The sequence below is a fragment of the Hyaena hyaena genome, unplaced genomic scaffold (assembly GCF_003009895.1).
Source record: "Hyaena hyaena isolate Hyena2069 unplaced genomic scaffold, ASM300989v1 scaffold_494, whole genome shotgun sequence".
NCBI classification, from domain to species: Eukaryota; Metazoa; Chordata; class Mammalia; order Carnivora; family Hyaenidae; genus Hyaena; species Hyaena hyaena.
The window spans coordinates 176,131-188,345 of NW_024081126.1; the positions used below are offsets into that span (position 1 = coordinate 176,131).

Genomic DNA, 12,215 nt, shown 5'->3' on the forward strand with positions numbered 1-12,215 from the left:
TAGCCAAAACATGGAAAGAGCCTAAATGTCCATCAACAGACGAATGGATCAAGAAGATGTGGTTCATCTATACAATGGAATACTACATGGCAATGAGAAAGAATGAAATCTGGCCATTTGTAGCAATGTGGATGGAACTCAAGGGTGTTATGCTGAGCGAAATAAGTCAGGCAGAGAAGGATGGATACCATGTGTTTGCACGTGTAGGGGGATTAGGAGGAACTTAACAGAGGATCATGGGGAAGAAGAAGGGGAAAAATAGTTGGGGAGAGGGAGGGAGGCAAACCATGAGAGACTCTTGAATGCTGAGAACAAACTGAGGGCTGATGGGGGTGGGGGAGAGGGGAAGGGAGGTGATGGGCATGGAGGAGGGTGCTTGTTGGGATGAGCACTGGGTGTTATATGGAATCCAACTTGGCAATAAACTATTTAAAGAAGAAAAAAATAAAGTGGTTACATAAAGAATATCCAAAAATATCTTAAACTTATAGAAAGTAATTTCTTCTAAGGAGTTCAAATTCCTTCATGCAGAGTTTATAAATTTCATTATAATTCATTCTGAATTATAGCACTCTTCTTTTTCTTTTTAATTTTGTAAGTTTATTTATAAGAGAGATAGAGACAGCATGAGTAGGGGAGGGGCAGAGAGAGAGGGAGACACAGAATCTGAAGCAGGAGTCAGGCTCCGAGCTATCAGCACAGAGCTCGATGTGGGGCTCGAACCCACAGACTGAGATCATGACCTGAGCCTAAGTCGGATGCCCACCCGACTGAGCCACCCAGGCGCCCCAGTACTCTTCTTTTTCTTAATGTATGGAGTGAACTAAACATGCTTATTTAATTTTTTTTGGATGACTAAGGGTCATAGTTTTTAACATTAATTATCACACTGTGCCTTCTTAATGATGCCTTCTAGTACCGTTCAGATACTTAGGTTGGTCTTTTCAAGAATTAATTACTGTGGGACTTTCCAGTTGGGGAGACCTCTTCTCATCTACAGGAAGAACTGGAAGTTGACCAGGAAAAACAGTTAAAGAAGCAATTTAAATCAGTAGCCTTTATACTGAGGACAATCACGGGTACAAGGCAGGGTGGCTGGCTCTGTGGCAGCTTATAGGTCTTCTCCATATTCCTGAGGATTCAGAAGTTTACTTCTGCATTCAGAGTTTAGAAAACTAGCTCATATTTAGTTCCATTATCTGTATTTCATAAATTCTCCCCTTCAGAGCATACTGGAATTCCAAATTCTCACACTGTCCTCAAGTTGCAACTACAATTTTTTAAGTAGTTAAAATGTTTGATTACATAAAAAACAAAAATGTCTTAGTGCTCAGCTAAGAATTACACAAAGGTAAAAATGTATCATTTTCAATGGCCACAGAAAGACAAAAAAAGGAAACATTCTATATCTAAAGTATTGGTTTTTAACAGGCTCCAAGTGTTTATTTTGTAGATCAAGGTTCATTTCAGATGTGCTAACCATCAAAGCAGTTTCCAAAGTCCACAGATACCAGTTATAGAGGTCATAGCAAGCTATTTGGAAGTTATTTTTCATCTAATTCTAACAGGAGGAGCAAGTAGATAGACCTGTTTTTAGAATGGAAGACCTATCTGTATCAATTGACACACTGAAAACCTGCCAGAACTTTGCCCAAAGCAGCAAAGAAAGAACCCTGAAATAAATGTAATGCTGTTGAAAAGAGGGCTAAATGTGGAGTGTGAGCCGGTCATGGCTCCTTCATGACCACTCCCCTTGTTCCTGTACTCCCACTGCAACTCTGATATCAGAGACAACAGAGCATAGTGAAAAGAATATACATGTGGATTTGAATTTTGTTTCAACTCCCTTGGGTGGACGTTTAATAATCTCTTGGGTGGTTTATTAAAAATATCTGCACTTCATTTCTCATAGGGTTATAGTCAGATGCAGTGAGACACCATAAGAAATAGCATACCATGCCTTGACATAGGCAAGCACTCAAACCATGTTCTTTTATGGCACATTAATATAAAGCATATGATGTGGTTTTTTAAAAACTTTCCTTAAAAATGCGGGGTATTTGAATACCTATTTTTAATTATCTTGTGATATTCTTACAGCTACCTTTTAAATAGATAGATAAAAGCAAAATAGAAAGCATGGTTATCCTTAACCATACAATTTATAAATTACTGTGTAATTTGTATTTGTACAACACTTGTATCAATTTGATTCTAACAGTCAGATTCTTAAATAAGTTATTGATGTCTTTGATGGAGCTTTTTTGAAATTCATTTTCTCTACCTCTTTTAAAGAGGTTTGTTATATATTGTGACAAATAGATGTTTCTAAGCTAATTTTATTGGCAGGGCTTAATCAATTTTATGAACCATCCTATGCAAAACTATTTTTAAAAACTAGTTTACTATATTTATTTTGTTCTGAACCATTTCAACAAGGCATAGTAACTACACCATTTTATACCATATGGACATTTTAACAGAACCTTTGTATAAAAAAAATTAATAGCTCATTCAAACCCCTGACAGAACAAGAAAAGGAGTATATGAATATTTTTTTCAAGAGGTCTTGCCACCAGTTTTCTTTCTCTTTTAAAAATAGATTTTCTTTGGCTTTGAAGATAATATAATTTCAGGTAAAGAATTTCTACCTAAATGTAAATGGTACATGTTTAGGCATCATTAAGTCAAACAGTGTTGCTGGAGTCAAATTACACAACCCCCCCACCCCAAGATATACCTGTGGTTTCTCTAGTTCTTTTTAGTTATCTCTCCATTCAGTACATTTATTTTCTTAAAATAGTACTCTGATTTGAGAGCTTTCATGTTGAATTAATGGCTTTAATGGAAAAGTTATGCTCCCAGACTCCTGAAATCCTCTTTGGAATATAATTCCATGTATACAATTAAAACAGATTTTTTAAAAATCCTAAATCGACCTGTTACACGGAGTACTATTTGGAATTGAAAAGGAATAAAATGCTTCAGTATTTTCAGTGGATATTCTTGCAGTCTTATTTATGTGTATGTGTGTATACATAAAGCCGAAAATTTGATGTTATTTGTTATGCAGTATAATTTAGTCTTTCCTGATTGATAATAGAGATTTAATGTTTGTTCTTTTACCAAAGGCTAGCTCCCAAATTCACTTGGAATTTATATGAAGTTTTCTCAAAGAGGAGAATAGTCTCAGGCAAAAATTTTAGAGTGAAGGGTACTGATGAGGAGTAGAGGAGCACTTTTGGAAGATATTTAAAACAGGGGTGAGCAGGTAAAGTCAAATACACTTGGACATAGGAAGAGATGAAAGGATCAATAAAAATAAGTTCCGGAATAAGAGTTTTCAGGGAACATATGAAAGTGAGGAATTTACGTATAGTTAGTGTCAGAATGTGCCACCATAAGGCTGACATCAGGATGAAGCCCTAATCTCACAGCCCTCTTTCACTTCCCTAACAGCGCATATCTGCAAGTTTAGTCTGTACAGTTCTGGGATTTGTTCTTGAACAGGCATGAAATACTTGTTTAATACATAATCAAGATTTCTTTGTTACCAATGCTTTTTTCTTGCTCTGTCAGTGACTGTCTCACTCAAAGTCTTGATCATCTGAATGCACTGGTTAATATAGCCACCCTTTTTCCTGACCTTCTTAGTTTCTGGCTCACTGCTTTCCCTTGGTCCTAATGACAATTCAGAGAATACCTTTGCTGCTAAAAACTGGCAGCTTAATATACAAAATAAAAACTTTAAGAGATGGCAGAATACCTAACTGTATAATTCATAAAATCTTATCTCATTTAGATGAGAGCTAAAATTTTCTTAATGTAATTATAGAGGCTGTGTACATATTTTACATACTGCTTTACAAGGTCAGTGAACAGAGAGACCTGAATGATAGCATGATTTTTTTTTATCCTAAGGGTAATGCTGTAGAAAAAGGAGCACATATTACTTATGCAGCATAGGTTTTATGAATTAGGAATTTTAATTTCTATGGAGATTGTGATAGTATTATAATTTGACATTTTTTAGCGTAAGAGGTATACATTGGCCAGTCCTAATCTAGGGTGTGCATCAAAAGTAACTTTACTTTCTAAACTGATCTCTTTCTAGTTAAAGGCAGCCATTTCAAAATTATGGCATAAAATACACAACCCAGCATGGTACAAAATACTAAACCTTTCATTTCAGAAGGCATCTCAGTATCTTTTTTTTTTTTAATTAGGCTCCATGCCCAATGTGGCGCTTGAGCTCATGACCCTAAGGTCAAGAGTCACATGCTCTATTGACTGAGCCAGCCAAGTGCACCTCATTATCTTCTTTTTAAAAATACTTTCTTTTGACTATACAGTTTATAAAAATTTCTGCTCCTTTCTAGTGTCTCCCCTCCCTTCTTAATCAAGTTGGCATTTGAGTGCAGGCAGAAGCATCGCTTCTGTTGCTGTCCTTCCAGAGAAGCATTTCAAGGGCTTGACTTCTGGGCCTCCTCAGTCTTGTTCTTACTATATCTGTTTGGTCAGTAGGCAAGCTGTGCCAGGATTTGCAGAGGTGTGCGTTTCTCTCTTTTCACAAGAAATATGCACTCTGCTGCCTTTTCACTCTTGAACCAAGTCCATGTCAGTCTTCCAGTTCCATTAGCACTTCCAAACTCTTTAGAGGAACCTCAAAACTCTGAGGTGCTTTCTCTGTACTACCTTGGAGTCTGGAACTTTGTGAAAACTGCCCTCTGGCCCTTAGCTAAGGAAACCTCCCTACTACTTTCCATTACTGCTGTGCCATGACAGACACAGCACTTTGTCCCAAACAGGACTTTTGAAAGGTTTGTGGTTTTGCAGACTCTTCCTGCCTCTCCTGCACCCTGTCCCCGCAAACCAGGCACCAGCCTGAAAGTTTGCCTTTTCGGGGCACCTGGGTGGCTCAGTTGGTTAAGCATTTGACTTCACCTCAGGTCATGATCTCATGGTTTGTGGGTTCGAGCCCTGCGTCGGGCTCTGTGCTGACAGCTAGTTCAGAGCCCAGAGCCTATTTCAGATTCTGTGTCTCCCTCTCTCTCTGACCCTCCCCTGCTCACGTTGTCTCGCTCTCTCTCAGAAATAAATAAAACATTACAAAAAAATTTTTAAAAGATTGCCTTTTCACTTTTATTGGGTTTTATATTCTGCCTCTAGTGTGAAAGCTAGGGATAATGAAGGGAACTCAGTCCTTCCTCAGGACCCAGGCAGTGACCTCACCCTAAGCTTATCCATCCACTCTGAATCTCAACCCTACTAGACCCGAAAGGGATGGAATTTCATTTCCAAGACATCTAGAATTCTACTTGTCACTATGATTATAATATAGCTAATCCTCCAAATTTTTTTTCTAATGTAAAAACTCAGCTTTGGAAGTTCTCACAAGACCTTTTTAACCACTTGGAAGCCTGGCTTACAAGCTTTGGACTTAAAAAAGAAATCTACTTTCAGAATGAAAGTTAAGCTTCCCTGTTCTAGGTAGCATTCTTAGCAATAAGCTTCGAGCTTATGCCTGAATTAATAATAGTCATAATGGGAGCACCTGGGAGCACCAGTCAGTTAAGCATCCTTCTCTTAATATTGGCTCAGGTTGTGATCTTACTATCCTGAGATTGAGCCCTGCATCATGCTCTGTGCCTGCTTGGGATTCTCTCTCCCTCCCTCACTCCCTGCCCTTCCCTCGTTTGCATATGCACTTGTGCTCCTCCCCCCCAATAAAGAAAGAAACTTAAAAACAATAGTCACACAAGTAGGGTATGGGTAGGGTTGGAAGAAAAGTAAAGAGAAGGGAATAGCATGATTTTTAAAAAGGGTGCACTGGATAACATTCAAAAAGCTATTATATTACCCTAAGTACTAATTGGCCATCAGAGAATGGTACAGTTTCAAGGGAGAGGAGTCTCTGATTATGATCTTTTAGTAACCATAGTACCTAACAGTTGGTATGTAATTTAATTTTTCTCTTCAAAAATTAAGTTAAATCAGAAGTTTTCATATTTCTGATACCTCGTATGAAAACTGCATGTGCAGTCTGATTATTTTGCAAGACTGAAGCTTCGGGGGAAAAAAAGAAAAAAAAAGTTTTCAGGAATGAACAGCATTTTCCAGGATGTAAGGAAATAATAGTGTTTTCTCAGGAATTGCTCATGACTCTTATGACGAATAAAAAAGAAAAATGAAAAGCTGAAAACATGGAACTATTCCCTATTTTTAAATGTTGTGAATAAAATTTCATTGATTCTAAAGAAAATACCACTAAATATAGTTTGGAATAATATTTATACAATATAACTTTTTAAAAATAAGTTAATATATTTATTTATTTTAGAGAGAGAGTGAGAATGAGCAGGGGAGGGGCTGAGAGAGAGGGAGAGTGAGAATGCTCAGCAGGCTTTGCACTGTCAGCACAGAGCTCAATGTGGGGCTTGAACTCATGAACCATGACATCATGACATGAGCTGAAATCAAGAGTCTGACACTTAACCAACTGAGCCACCCAAGTGCCCCTATACAAGAGAATTTCTTATTAACTAATATACAGTGCATCACAGTCTTTGAAATAGTGAATGCCCTTATAATTGTGAACACTTGTATAGCTAAGATTCCACTGGTGATCAGTCAGAATAACCTCATGTCTGAACTAGTGGACTGTTTGGAGATCTCTGAAAGCTAAATACCTTTCACTGAAAGTTATGCCTTGATAGTTGGGAAAATGTCATTTTCAACCTATGTGATAATATGATGGTAGTATCTGAAAGCAAAATCTGGATCTAGTAGGTTAATTATAAATGAAAGATACTAATCTTTTACTGCTCTAGGATATTAACAACTCAGCTGAAAGTATTTATAAATGTAGGAAACATTTTTACATAGCTGAGATTTTATTTTAATCAAATAATATTTTTCTGTGTCTGAAAACTTCCGTTAAAACTCAACAAGCTGCCAATTTTCTTTCACTATTAATTATTAGCTTTAAAAGAAATACACTGTTAGAAACTACCTTTTAAGGAAAGGGAAACCCAGAGTTAGGCTTAACATAACAAAGGAGTAGAGTGTATTCCAGTAGAATGACATATGAATCACACAGAACAGTTTTCTGTTACAGAACCATGGGCAATTAGATCAGCACAGCCAAAATCATTAGTTGTGGTTGAGGTTGGTGAGATGTTTTCCTTACTCCTAGGTGTTCTAATATCAGTTTATCACTTTCCTACCCAGTGTCTGAAGCTCTGCTAACCTTAAATACAGAATTGAAAAGAATGAAATAAAATAAGAAAGTAATCAAAATGAGAATATCAGTATTTTGCCTGTATATTAATCAAATATACAGCAGCATCTACTCAAAAAAGGATTGTGAAGAATATTTCATAAAGGTAATTTAAATGCTTAACATGGCATGGGCACTTGGGCAGCTCAGTTGGTTAAGTATCTGACTTTGGCTCAGGTCATGAGCTCACGGTTCGTGGGTTAGAGCGCTGCGTTGTGCTCTGTGCTGGCTTCTCAGAGCCTGGATCCTGCTTCAGATTCTGTGTCTCCCTCTGCCCCTCCTCTACCCATGCATGCACATGCACTCTCTCTCTCAAGAATAATAAATAAACCTTAAAAAAATAAAATATAAATGCTTAACATGACAGTAAACATAACAAATTATCAGTTTAATGGCTTCTAATTTTTGATGTCTATAATTTAAATTTGTTTTTAATTTCTGGGACTTATTTTTCCTCTACCCATTTTCTTCCATGACTATTCATCTTGTGAGTAATTAGTCAATGCTGTTAAGATGGAATTCAAGTTCATTTTTAGTTATATAATAACAAAAATGAGATGGTATTTTGATTATTATTGTGATTGAAATTCTGAAGAATGTTTTGCCATGTTAATTTTTAAACTACATAAAGCAAATGATATGTAACAAAATGATAAAGTTAGAAAAATGCTGTATTGGCTCTACTGTACAGATCGCTGATGAGCCTTGTAAAATATCGCCTTTGTTAATCTGTTCTAAATTTTAATAGCCAATAAGAGTTTAATACAGGGTGTCCAGAGGACAAATAACTCACAGTCATCAGGAGTGTGGTGGTGGAACCCTTCCCAGTGTTTAGCTACTATTTGCTACAACCACAGTTACACTCAAGCCTAATAGCCAATAAGAGTTTAATACAGGGTGTCCAGAGGACAAATAACTCACAGTCATCAGGAGTGTGGTGGTGGAACCCTTCCCAGTGTTTAGCTATACCTATTTGCTACAACCACAGTTACACTCAAGCCTACAAGGGTTGCAATTTAAGTGCACTTTTAAGCAGGTCGTCTCCAAATTCAAATAAATTGCAATTGGTTGATCTCTGTCAACCTGCAGAAATGACCTGTGCAGATGAGTGCAGCTGTATAGGCAGATACCTGTTAGAGGATGAAATTTCTCTTCCAAGGTCTCTTGAGGATGTTTTCACCACTCAAGATTGCAGACATGAGTGCACAGTTGAATTCAGAACAGTAATACCTTACATACACAATGTTTTTTTCTCTCCCCACAAACTTTTTTTTCAAAAAATTATTTTCTCATTTAATTAATTCATTCTCTCATTCATCAAACATTTATTAAGTGATCTAAAATTTAATATTACAATACCCACCCTCAAAGGAGCTCAGTCTGGAAAAGGTTCCAGGCTCTGAGCTGTCAGAACAGAGCCTGACATGGGGCTCAAACTCAAGAGTCATGAGATCAAGATCTGAGCCAAAGTCAGACGCTGAATCAACTGAGCCACCCAGGGGCCCCTGAGAAATATTTATAAAACATGCTTACGTCACATTGTAATAATTTGCTTAGGATTCCTACTATGAAGACTGTTTACAGTAAAGGATGTATATATATAGGTAGTCCTTTGTGGTTTTATTTTACGTGTTATCACTTAACTTACCCCATGCTTTAAAATGAGCGTTTGGTTTTTTTATTATAGAAAGCAGGAGTTGCCCAATATATGTCCTGTGGGAAAGTTTTTTGGAATATTTTTGGACAAGCTTTTAAGTGTCTCCCTTTGAAAAGGGAGTTTGAGCTAGCTACCTCTATTGGGAAATGATGACCAAGGGAGTGAAAATCTTTGAACCAGATAATTCAAAGTACGTATGTTTGAAGAAAAATAAGTTGAACATAATCAATAACATGGTTAGGCATTCCATACCTGCAGATTCCGGATAAATCATAGCTGGGGGGAACAACATATAGTAAAAAAAACTTGAGTAATTAGCATAGTAAATCATTTGCCAGTGACTTAAAGGTTGTTTATTTGAAAACTAGATTTGGTTGGTATTTCATATTTTCAAGTCCATTTTTAAGTTGATACATATTACAAGTCCAGACTTGAAACTGTTCATGTGCACTAAATATAGAGTGGATAAAATATGATATATTCATACAACAGAAGACTCAGCAATAATAATGAGTAAACTTCCACTACACAAACGTGGATGAATCTTACAATATTGAGCAAAAAAAGTCCAACATAAAAGAGGACATACTGTATAATTGCATGTATATACAATCTCAAAATAGTCAAAACTCATCAATGGTGTTAGAAGTGCAGATAAGTGGCTATTTGGAGGAGTAAGGAGGCATTGCCTTAAAGGGAGCAAGAGAAGGAGTTGGCATTGTTCTTTTAAAAAAATTTTTAACGTTTATTTTTGACAGAAAGAGGCAGAGACAGAACAGGAGCAGTGGAAGGGAAGAGAGACAGGGAGTCACAGAATCCAAAGCAGGCTCCAGACTCCAAACTGTCAGCACAGAGCCTGATGTGGGACCCAAACTCACGATCTGTGATCATGACCTGAGCCAAAGTCAAATGCTTAACCAACTGAGCCACTCAGGTGCCCTGGCAATGTTCTTTTTTTAATCTGGGCACTGGTTATATAGGTGTGTTCTCTTCAGGAGACTTCTTTACACTGTATATAGGACTGCATGCTTTCCATATGGCACACTTGACGAACCTCTACTTAAGAAGTAATATACGTGTGGGGTGCCTGGATGGCTCAGTCGGTTCAAGGTCTGACTAAGGCTCAGGTTGTGATTTCACAGTTTGTAGGTTTGTACTGACAGCAAGGAGCCTACTTCAAATTCTCTGTCTCCCTGTCTCTCTGCCCCTCCCTATTCACTGTCTCTCAAAAATAAACATTGAAAACTTTTAAAAATAAAGAAGTAATGTTCACTTCAGGAAATATTTTTTAAAAATTGGAATATATTGCATATGCAGTCTTAAATCTTGCTTTTTTCATTTAATACTAAGTCATAAGCATATTTTCATGTTATTTAATGTTTCATTAACAGAAATATTGATACTTTCTTTATCGTGATTAAGATATTTTGAAAATAATCTTATATGTATACACACACACACACACTAATATGTAAAGTTGTAACATAAAAACTGGAGTTAAAAACCCAGTATAGAATAATTTTTTAATATTTTTTCATGTTAGACTACTAGGCTTATGCTACCGAAAGCAAACACATCTTTCCTCAAGCACAGTAACAGTAGTGATGGGAGAAAAGTCCCCTAAAGGAAATGCTTCTCTCTGTAAATTGTTCTGAAATACCCGTTCTTTTAACTGTAAGGCCTGTGTTGCTATAGTTTCCCACATTTATTAAGTAGGGAAAATAATGAAAATATTATTCTTGGCTTTAAGGCTAATAAGAAAACTTCCCCTTTTCGTATAACACATTCACCTCTTCAGTCAGGCTGATGCTAATTATTACTTTGCATTCCATAATATTCCCAATGAAGAATATAAATATGTATTTCTGGCATCAGGAACAAGTCAGAAATTTTAAAATGTATACCTATGAATAAATAATACAATTGACTATAAATAAATACACCGGTGCTCTCCAGAACATACTGCCTTCTATTACCAGGGGCATGGTTTGTGTAATGCTAAAATTTAGTCTATGACCATAGGATCATTCACAAAATCTCACAGAGTTGTAAAGTAAATGTTTATAAAGCAATAAAAAACATACCTCCTGTGCTGAATAAACTACATAATCAGATTAGCTAAGACAAGTACCCGGTAATGCCTAAATTTTCCTTTCAATCTGGAGAGAATAGTGTCTCCATCAACACTTTTTCACCCCTACTAATCTAACCAAATTTGGTATTTCAAATTCAGAATCTCTGTTGTAAACAGTGTATTTTATAAAACACCTAATTCTTAGGCAGGAAGTCAGCAAATGTTTATTTTCTTTCATTTCCCTTACTGTTAATTATTAGGTGTGTTTTATGGAACTATAAACACATAGTTAGTCTTTATGGTCTTTTGGCTTCTTCATAATTTTTTTACATCATCTCATTGATTCCTTTAGAGAATTAAAGTAAAATGATATACAGCAGAGTGTTGTTTACTTCTCATAAAGAGGAAAAATTGGCCACATGCTTCTGCAGATAAACACTTTGAACAGTGACTACACTATTAACATTATTAGGGCATTTTTAGAAAAGAGAAAAGGGGGAGGAGAAGGAGAAAGCAAAAGGGAAAACAATGATTTAGAATAAGCTCATGCAGATAAGAGTAGCTGTGGGAGACAGGCTTTAAAATACTATCTTTAATTCCTTTTCACAGTTTTCAGCTTAAAGTTTAGGTGATGAACTGAATCATTACCTGTGCTTAAACATTGAGCTTGTGGTCTTCTAGATTTAAACTTAAGGACACAATTAGAAAATTATGTATATTATCGGGGCACCTGGGTGGCTCAGTCGGTTAAGCATCTGGCTTCCACTCAGGTCATGATCTTGCGGTTTGTGGGTTCCAGCCCCACGTCGGGCTCTGTGCTGACAGCTCAGAGCCTGGAGCCTGTTTCAGATTCTGTGTCTCCCTCTCTCTCTGACCCTCCCCTGCTCATGCTCGCTCGCTCTCTCTCTCTCTCTCTCAGAAATAAATAAAACATTAAAAAAAATTATGTATATTATAAATAAACTACCAGGGTTCATAAGTCCATAATGAGACCTACAGTGCCCTACAAGTAGAATCTCAACAATGTGGCTTTGAGTGAATTATACCTCAGTTTCCTCATCCATAAAATGAAGATAAGGTTATCAGTACCTAAGATTATAAATGTTAAATGAGGTCATGCATACCAGTCACTTAAAATAGTATCTGGCACACAGGAAGTACTCTATAAAAGTTTACCATTATAACTGCAACTAACATTACCGCCA

General features: G+C 36.6%; 1 protein-coding gene and 1 non-coding gene across 2 annotated transcripts in view; both read left to right on the forward strand.

The window, feature by feature from the left end:
• LOC120246923 (ubiquitin-conjugating enzyme E2 E2) overlaps positions 1 to 12,215 on the forward strand; it is a 384,786-nt gene that overhangs the window by 151,856 nt on the left and 220,715 nt on the right. The window lies entirely within an intron of this gene.
• On the forward strand, positions 5,987 to 6,069 carry LOC120246933. Its single transcript, XR_005532184.1, has one exon. It is a non-coding gene; the product is annotated as a small nucleolar RNA SNORD60 (small nucleolar RNA).